We start from the raw sequence: 9,782 nt of genomic DNA on the forward strand, positions 1-9,782 counted from the left end.
CTGTAAGCAGTTTTATCGTCTGTAGTACAGTAGCAGGTAGTCGTGCCAACCAGGACTGGGACTCACTGTGTTAGGTTATGCCAACATGGAAAGGCTCTTGAGCAGGACAGTTCTCCAGAACCACGGTGGCAGGGTTGGGAGCAGGGGGTTGTAGAGGGCAGCACTGCTTGCTGAGAGAAGTAACCAGCTGCCTGTGCCACTTGAGACAGAGCTATTTCCTCCTCCACCAGTCGTGTGCCAGTAGTCCTCTGGAGCTGGATAGATTCCTCAGGCTCAGATGTCTCCAAGTGGATACTCTCCAGGATTTCTCATGGGCTCGGATGCTCCTCAGCCTCACCACTTCCTCCTGCATCTCTCCCACCTGCTTCCTGAGCAATTCCACCAGCAGGCACCTTTCACATTGGATGCCTTTGTCACCTGGATTTCCATATGTGGGAAATGCGAGCCACAGTCTCTGCAAAACCACATGAGGGTCAGGTGGTCTGACTCAGGCACTCTGTTATAAACTCCCTCTCGGATTCCCCTGTTAGCAACCCTGTTCACCACCAAGGTCATTGCAGATACAGCTGGACCAATCTGGTCTACATGTTTTCCACAAACAACAGCACCACTTGTGTTTTCTCTGGTTGCACTCAGCCCTCTGTATTCTAGGTGTCCAAGGGTGCATGAGCAGTAAATGTATTCTTAAGGCCATTTACATAGCTGCAAAGCAGGATGCACAAACACTCCTACAAAGCAAAATTCAGATACACCCCCCTACACACGACCACATATGTCAGATATGTTGGTCCAGAACAATACCTTCTGACTGAAAAGGCCAATCACAATTAACGAGGACAGCTTGGTTTACAAAATATTTGAGAGAACCTTTCATGAGCAATCCATCATGTCGGGCTGTGATCATCTTTAGCTGGAAAGGAGAGAAACAGAGCTGACCCATGACTTTTGATGTTAACTCATGATGAAATTCCCTTCTGTGCTGAAGCTCCACTAAACAGGCTATACCACTAAGTCTCACATCTTAATTAAAGGGCCTGATTGGCACTGAAGTGATGTACAAAATGTATGCTGGCTCTATGCAGAGGGATGGGGCAGATCCTTAAAGTATATAGAGACTGAAGAATTGACACTATGTACTTCAGCAGATGGTCCATCAAGTCACACATAGGTGTCATAACAAATGGTTGAATGCCACTCATTGAATGGCTGCAAGATTATCTGCTTATTGCCTTTAGTGCTTTCTTTGTAGTAATTTATGTGGTGTGTGGAGGATTTATGTCTTTTCTGATCATCGTAAGAAAACTCAAAATCTTTTTAAGTAGGTTAACGTGGCTAAATTATGAAAGAATGATGATCTCTTGGCCAAACCTTAGCAGAACACAGATGGCCTGTTTGTGATGACAGAAGCAATCAATAGGATATTCCAGCTTGAATAAGTCAACAAGTCATATTTCATCTTCCTTGTGTTCGGTCTCACTGATCTTTATCGCTTCTGAAATAACATCATGCTCAGTTCATATCCTAAAGAAATTAAACCTATTTTCCCAGTCTTTCTCTTTAGCAAAGGTCAGCTTTTTATGTTAGCTTATTGCTCACCACGTACTAATGGATTAGAAGCATTACTAAGATAACTGTCACTTTTTATGGTGGTTCCCCTCCACGTTGTAAGTATGTCAGTACTAGAGTTTGTTCATGAATTAGGAAGGGAAGTACACAATTGGCAAATACAAACTCAGAGAGATTTTTAAAAGGTCATTTTCATAAAAGCAAAGAGCTAGGGGGAGAGTGAAAGATGATCCAGAAAAAGGGCTCAACAATTTGGATCCAAATTTTGAATACTGTGAAGTCTGAGGATGTTTGAATCTGGGTTTGATTTGAAGGGTGATAAATATAGAAACCTTAGGGTTGCTGTATTTGACCCTTGCTGGTTAAAGCACCATTGGGACTGTTACACAACCATGGTGGCTCAAAGCTGTTGAGTGGAGCAATCACTCCTCATAAAGGAAGAGGACATTGAAGCTGGAGCCAATGATCTCATGCAAATCCAAGTGAGTTTTTGGATCAGCGCTAGACTGTCAACTAATTGGGGGTAGTCTGGCATCATTGGCTCTTCTCTCAGTTTACCACTTCCTTCTGCTTTCCAGGGGAATAACTCCATAGAAGATCTAGTGTTCACCAGGCCCCATGTTCACCAGTTCCAGTGCCAATTTAGTAGGCAGAAGGCTTCTTGTAACTGTTCTTTCTGCACTTTGAATCCTGTTGTATTGTCTATAATTGAGCAATCCTATTTTTCCACGTTGATTTCCAACGCAGTTGGATTTCTTCAGCACAGTTCACAAGACAAGTCTGCCAGGTCTCTTTCATGGACATCATGTAGGGATTTAAAATTATCAAAATTTTGCTAAGTGTATATAGAAGTCTGTTAGCAGTTTGCCACTTACATATTCATATCAAGTGAAGCAGATACGGAGGGGGTAGCTAAACCTAAACTTTATGGAGAAAATCATTTGAATTTTATTTTACTTTATTTTGGTTGATTACCTATGAATTGCTGAAGGTGATTTTCTTTCCAGGTAGCTAAAGAGTAGAAAAAATAAGGATTAATTTTGTCTGAATTTTTCATTGTGTTTGCAAATGAATTACAGCAAAAAAATGCCAACTGTAATGGTAATGCATTTATTAAAACCACAGAATCCAAACTGAGCCATTGATGGGTATCTTTGCCTATTTAGCAAGGTATATATTTTGGCCAAAAATATGCTATACAGTGCTGTAGTGTTACATGATCATATGGTGATAGAGTTTCCAGTGGAAAGACTGAATGAAGCTTTCATTTATTGTTTTCATGTTGTCCTTTCCTGTTAAATATGTAGGACCCTCTCCTGGGGGTGTTCCTTAATACCACAAAGGCCACCTTGGGTTCGTTTATACCATGTACAAGGGGAAATTATAGCACCATGCCTAACCACCATGGATCTGCTGTGGCATCCTCCACATGATTGCACTTCCCTTTTCCTTTTATTCACTATATTTCTATTCCAGTTAAAACATAGTATCACTGGGCACCTTTTATCTCTCCCTCAATTTTGTTGGATTTGATAGAATGTCTCTTATCTTGATTTTCTGTAATAGAAACCTGAGTTTTGCAAAACCAACCTATGCTCCAGCTTCATAGATTCTTCTGTCGTTAATGGGGATGTATAACATGAAATGTGAGATGCCTGAGGTACATCCTTCACATCGAATGGCAAGACTTCATCCCAAATGAGGAGCTTTGGAACAGAGCAGGACAAGAACCAACTGACATTGAAATCAAGAGAAGAAAGTGGGGATGGCTAGGCCACACTCTCAGAAAACCATCATCCAGCGTAGTCCATCAAGATCGCACATGGAACCCACAAAGAAAATGCAAAAGAGGAAGACCTCGGACAATGTATAGAAGGTCTGCTGAGATTGAAGGACTACAACTGGGGTACTCCTGGAGCCAGCTAGAAGTTTAGTCCCAAGACAGAATGAAGTCGGGGAGACTTGTAGATGACTTATGCTCCACTCAGAGTGGAAGGGTTAAGTAGTAGTAGTAGTATAGTATCTTTCCCTGTGGGCTAGTTAATTTCCAGCTATTGAGAATTAGGAGTAATCTTTTAACTGCTGATTGCAAGGGACCTTTTGAAGTATATGGGGTTGGCCACTGTTGGAGAAAGGATAGTGACTTAGATTGGTCATTGGTTTGAGCCATTGTGGCAACCTCTATGCTCTTTTTTCTAACATATATAACAGCGGCTAACCAAATATGATGTATGTTTTCATTGGTTTTCCTTTCTTCTCTGTGACATGGAAACATACTTTGAGTTCTGATTTGTTTCTGTTCACATTAACTATTGACTACCCTGGGAGGTTTACAAAAGGAGGCTGGAGAGCCATCTGTCTTGGATGGTCTAGAGACAACAAATCCTGCTGCACCTTGCTCGGGGGTTAACCTAGATCATCCTTTTGGTGTCTTCTATCTCTTTTATTCTATAGACCTTTCTCACCTTGCAGTGTTCATTGGTTTCCATGTATTGTTGTCATAGGCTGCATTAAGATTGTAGCAGTTTTAGTATTAATTTCTATCTGTTCTCTCAAGTGTTAATTCAAATGTGTCTTCTGTGAGCATCACATGTTGAATAACTCTCTATTATTTATTATACATGATCTCTCTCATTTGTAGACTTTGAGGTACCACATGGATGTGAAAACAGAGAGGAGAACATGTCAATATTTTTATAAACCAGATTTTATCAGAACATTCAGAAGATAAATGAAAATATGCACATGGTAAAGAAAAAAGGACCATTTTCAGGGTAAATTGACTTCTGTATTCTCCATTAGTGGAGTGACATTGATTTCTGCATGCTTGCAAAGAATCCTTCATCAAGATGATGATTTTTATCTACTTCTTAGCTGTGCTCCTGGTGTTTTAATTGAATTTGTCTTGGTAAAGCACTTTGGGATCCTTGGGTAAAAACTACAGAATCGAAAATGCTTTCTTTAGAATACTTTCCTTGTGGATAGAATCTCATCCTCAGTTCAGGGGATGTGTCAGATGAATGAGTGCACAAAATGCTTGCAATCATGGTGGAATTACAGCATGACAGGTAGAAAGCCAAGCAAAAGTATAGACATGATGAAAAATAGCACAAAGAAAGTGAGGCGGCTGCATTCAATCAGCTGTTTGTGATGTGCAAAAAGATCAGAGATCATAAGAATATCCAAAATTAACATGCAGTGAATTCCCTGAGCACAATGCCTGTTTCCGTTACTGTCTGTAGGGGTTTTAAAATTCTTTGGGAAGAAATTCTGTTCACATTGCTCCTGGGCTATTCTTCAGCAGTCAGTGTTGCTACTCTTGTTTCTGAACCATGTATAGTTTCAAACAGACACCCACCTGTTTTATTCTTCCTTGGGCATCCAGCTATAGCACTGAATGCAGATCCATTCAACAATGTCATTCTGATCCTCAAGTCAAGCAACCTTCTAGATACCCTGGCATGGCACTGTGGCTGGCTGAGATGTTCAATTTATTTGTCTTTCGATACTACTATGGGCTATACTCAGCTAATCTTTTCTGAGTGGCTTTTTAGAAATGTTGCCCTCAGCATCACCTTCACAGTCTGTGAAATGATGCACTTCTCACTCTGGTCTTGTTTCAGCGTCTTGGCACAGATGAACTCCAAAGTGAGTTTACCAAAGACTGTCAAAACACAGCTAGATATGAAAAAGCTTATCTGGTGTGGGGTGATGTGATTGCCAGTGATGGACAAACTTATTACCCAGCCAAACCCTCTTGAGGAGTTAATCAGTCGTTGAGCCCAGTGGTGCTTTACCTGCAAGGACACTGCGTGCTTTCAAGATTTGCTGTTACATCAGGACCACCATTCTTTGCAGAACGTTTCTGCTGCCCATGTTTTGAAGTCTGGGGAGCCCTGTGTTGTCTTGGTGTTTTACACATGGTAGATATTGTGCTTTTCCCTTGACAGCTCACTTAAGACCAGACTGTCAGAACCTGCTGAGAAACTGCAACTCTAACAGAAATCAATGGGAACCATAAATCTTCAGCACCACTGAAAGTCAGACCCAACATGTTAGTGCTCTGTAAAACTTGGGATTCATGTCAGGTTTTCTGTCTGGATGATGGGAGTGCAGCAGAAATGTTCGTGGGGATATAGATTTGTAAACCTATCCCTAGCTCAGTCACCTGTGTATCCTCTGGGCATTTTTGAAGACTCCATTCCATCCAATTTTCCTCAGTTTGAAGGATGGTGACAGTTGTCACAAGGAGAAGTAGCATTGGAAAGAAGAAAATTGGAAGTATTATAGGCCTTTATCAAGATCCTTCCCTTGGAGAAAAATATATCTGACATGGATGGAACAATCACATTGTTATCGGGTATTTGTAACACACAGGTGTAGAAAGGGTTAACCTCAGTAGGAAGCAATAGAGATGAGTCCTCCAAGTATCCTACAGAGGCTGTGTGCACTGCAGTCAATCAGGGAAGAGTTGCAGAGAATAACCAATCCAGGCCTGGTAGTCTCAGATGAGAAGAGCCATGGGCCAGAGAAAGGTCGGTCACTGCCTGGATCTCACGGAGAGAGGATTGAATTCCTAGCATGTGGATGGAAGCTGGCACCATGGACAGAGCAGGCGCTGGCAGGGACTGAGGAGAGCAAGCGGTCGCGCCTGGGTGGCTTCTAGGACTGACATGCTGAGGCCCAGGAGGAAGTGGTCCAACATAATATATGGAGAAGTTGGAGGGGACTTAACACGTTGCTGCCATTTACAGCATCCCTGGATCAGGGCCTAGAGTAATGGCTGAGCCTGGATCCCTCCATTCACTGCTGGTGAAGTAGTTTGGCTGCATTATGAAACCTCAGAAAGCAGGAGGGCAAATGTTAAAGTTGCAAGAGGACTGTGTCATGATAAGGATGCCTTAGTCCCTGGAATGCTGTGGGTCCAAGGGTAGACATGACAGCAGGCAAAGCCCCACTGGGAGAGGGTGTAGAGTTAATCCCCAAGGTGGACAACAGCAGCACCGGCAAGGAGAGTGGAGCTGCATCATGCAGAACACAATAAAGTGCAAAAATCTAGCAAGTTCTTAAGGAATTTTAGGATCTCCTTCAAGTGCTGTTTCTTGTGTGTAGGCCACCCATGAACAGCCAGTTTCTGGCTATTATCTTGTGCCTAGTGAGCAAGATTGGTGAACTGATGTTAATAATTCCTTGAGGATTGGGTCTGTCTTTCTTCATATAATCACAAATCTTTTCGTTATTTTATTTCCCCCTTCTCAGAAAAATGTACTCCCTTCTCTGTGAGATGTGACCTTCTGCCTCTCATGTTTAATCATGATGCAAAATAATTATTATCCAAGCTCTGAGCTGCATCAGTCTTATCTGTCATTAACTTTCTATTTTTGTTCTTAAATGTCCCGTTGGAATTCAAACTGGGCTGTGGATCTTTGCAATATTAATCTAATCTGTCAGTAACTGTCCTCGGTTTTGCTTAATCACCCCACTGAATTCTTGCCTGGTGGTCTGTCACCCTCATACAATTATATTGTTATCATTATTTTTTAGGGTTATTGTTATTTTCTTCTGTGAACAATTTTTTGTAACATGGTCACATGTTACAGTTAATGATGAATAGACTTGAAAAATTTGAATCAAGTTTCCAGGGATGTGGAGGCTTCTAGGGACTTCATGCAAAACTTAGCTGAACTTCGTTGGCCTGCTTGATTGTCTTGCAATATTTCTGATACCTCCTCCAAGCCCATTAGACTTGAGATTGTGACCAATTTGAATTAGTGGTGGGTGAAGATTTGGCTCCCTTTATATTAAATCTAGATATTTGTTTCTCCACATTTAACAGATGTATGACTGACCAAAGTGACTGAGTAATGTGATATGTCATGTTGTAGATGAAGGGATGGATCCAAGTAATACCACTGAAGAACTACTCGCATGAGTAAGGACTACTCGGATACTTCCAAAGTAAATAAAACTCATTCATGATAAGGCACTCTTAGTCCAGAATAAAAGCATCCAGCCATGGGGTTTATTAGAAATAGTTTATCCTCTTTAAATTCACACCCTACATTTATTGTGAATTGTCTTTCATGCGTAGACAAGCCCTTATGGGAATGGACTTCAGATACTCTCAGCCAGCAATAAAGTGGAAGTATTTCCTTTCACTATATATGCTGGTATTACTGAGCATGATTATACAATGACTTTATTTTGTCTTAGAGTCCCTAAAACTTCTTTACGTTTACAATTTTTTGAAACTTATTAGTTAATCTAATTCCTTTTTTAACAAACACATTGGTAAATGCTTTTCTCTGTATATAACCTATCACCATCCTCTATGTCAATACATATTTTACATACACCTCTCTTGTAATCTTGGTCTTACCAAATTGCAGTGCCTCCAGTATTACTTTCTTCGGGTTGAAATTTTCCAGTTTCCAAGACCCATCAACAAGTATCACATGAGTTCCAAGACTTTTATTTCCATCCCAGTCATCTAGGTCTTTTGGTGTTTCAGGCAACAAATAATAGCTTGCTTTTCCAAGATTTTTTTTTAATTTTTTTTTAACTATCCATTGGCTCCACCTTAAATACTGAGCCACCCTCCTTTTTGCAATTATATGTAAAATAATTTCTTTCTGGACATAGAGCTATTTAATAAGGCTCTTATTTAAAGGTCGTCAATGGAGCTCATGCCAAGTTATGAGGTTGGTTTGGATTATTGTGATTCTGAGATAATTTACTTAATCTGTAGATGCTGATTTTTTGTTACTGAATTATGACTCAAAGTTGTCATTCTAAAATAAGACAGGAGAACCCCACTGACTGTAAAAGTACAATGGAGGGTGATTGCAATTAAATGATGTGCAAAGGGTCGTGGTGTGTTGCTATCACCTAAATGACAATAATAGACATGAATGAGGTCAAAGGAGGGAAACCAGTAATTAAGATGTATCACCACAGGAACAGCAAATCATTGGGAAAAAATGCAAGCCTGAGCTAGATGCCAATATGTCTCACAAAAATGAGACAAGATACGTGTTAGAAGGATGAAGTAAGGGGATCTTTAGACACAGCAGGTACGTGAAAGATTTTCAAGTAGAAACATAGGTTAGACAACATGGGAGAGTTTTTTTCATCAGTAAGTGTTGGTTGAAGCAAATCTTGGAGCTAGAAAAATATTCTGTTCTTTCCTTTCCTTTCTCAGAAGGGTCACAGAATATCCCTGTCTTAGTTTTGTGAAAGTTTTCAGTGCAAGGCAATTTATTTAATGTTTATTAATGCCCACCTCTCTGGTCCAGTGGATGTTGTGAATGGCACTTATTTGTGTTTCCTCACGCCTCCTTTTGATCTGTTCTTCTAAAGGATAAAAGATGCCGACAGGAGTCAAAGTCCTGACAAGTGCAGTGGGGGCTGAAAAACTCATGAGGCTGATGAGTTCACTTCTTGAGAGTCTTAGCTGTCCCTTTTTGTTGAGTTTACCCTGTGTTTGCATGCGGGGCCAGGCTGCTTGGCAAAGGCTGACAATTGTGCAGTTAAAGTCTGAGTTAAAGAAAGAACTAACTTAAACCACAGCAATTTGCCTTTATTTGTAGTGCAAGACCAGCTAGGGGATATGAAAATGAGCATAGATCATGTGGGTCAGGCCTGCTGAGACGCTTGGTAGGCAGATGACAGCAAGGAGTCTAGAAGAGTGAACCTCAATTGCCAGTCCTAGGATGTCTGGCTGCAATCCAGTGTAGTGAGCGGGCCTGTATTCTCCCTTCAACAACTGGTAAAGTGGCATGAACCCCCTGAGTTGGTGATAAAAATGAGTTTTGTAAGGATATTGGAATATTAGTTGGAATTTCTATCCACCCAGATGCAGTGTGACTGAAGTATGACCTATCCAGAGAGCTAAGTCATGAGACCCGGCAGACCACAGTCAGCAGCTGTCGGCAAAGGACTCAACAGGGAGACAGCTTGTTACACTGCACCGCCCTGCAACGGGATATGCCAGCAGTGAGTCCCTCCTATACCACTTCCCTTTTCCTCTATATACAGCTGTAGTGCAATTTACAATCTTGGCAAGGATTATTTTATGTTTTGGGGCATTTTGAGGATACTGTCTATATCAAAGATGCTTTACAGAAAGGTTCCATTGGATTCCAGTATTAAATGTTCTCTCTGTCTTTGAAAAACAAATATTTGCATTTAAAAAAAAGACAATGGCACCTGATACT

The sequence above is a fragment of the Carettochelys insculpta genome, chromosome 18, assembly GCF_033958435.1.
Source record: "Carettochelys insculpta isolate YL-2023 chromosome 18, ASM3395843v1, whole genome shotgun sequence".
NCBI lineage: Eukaryota > Metazoa > Chordata > Testudines > Carettochelyidae > Carettochelys > Carettochelys insculpta.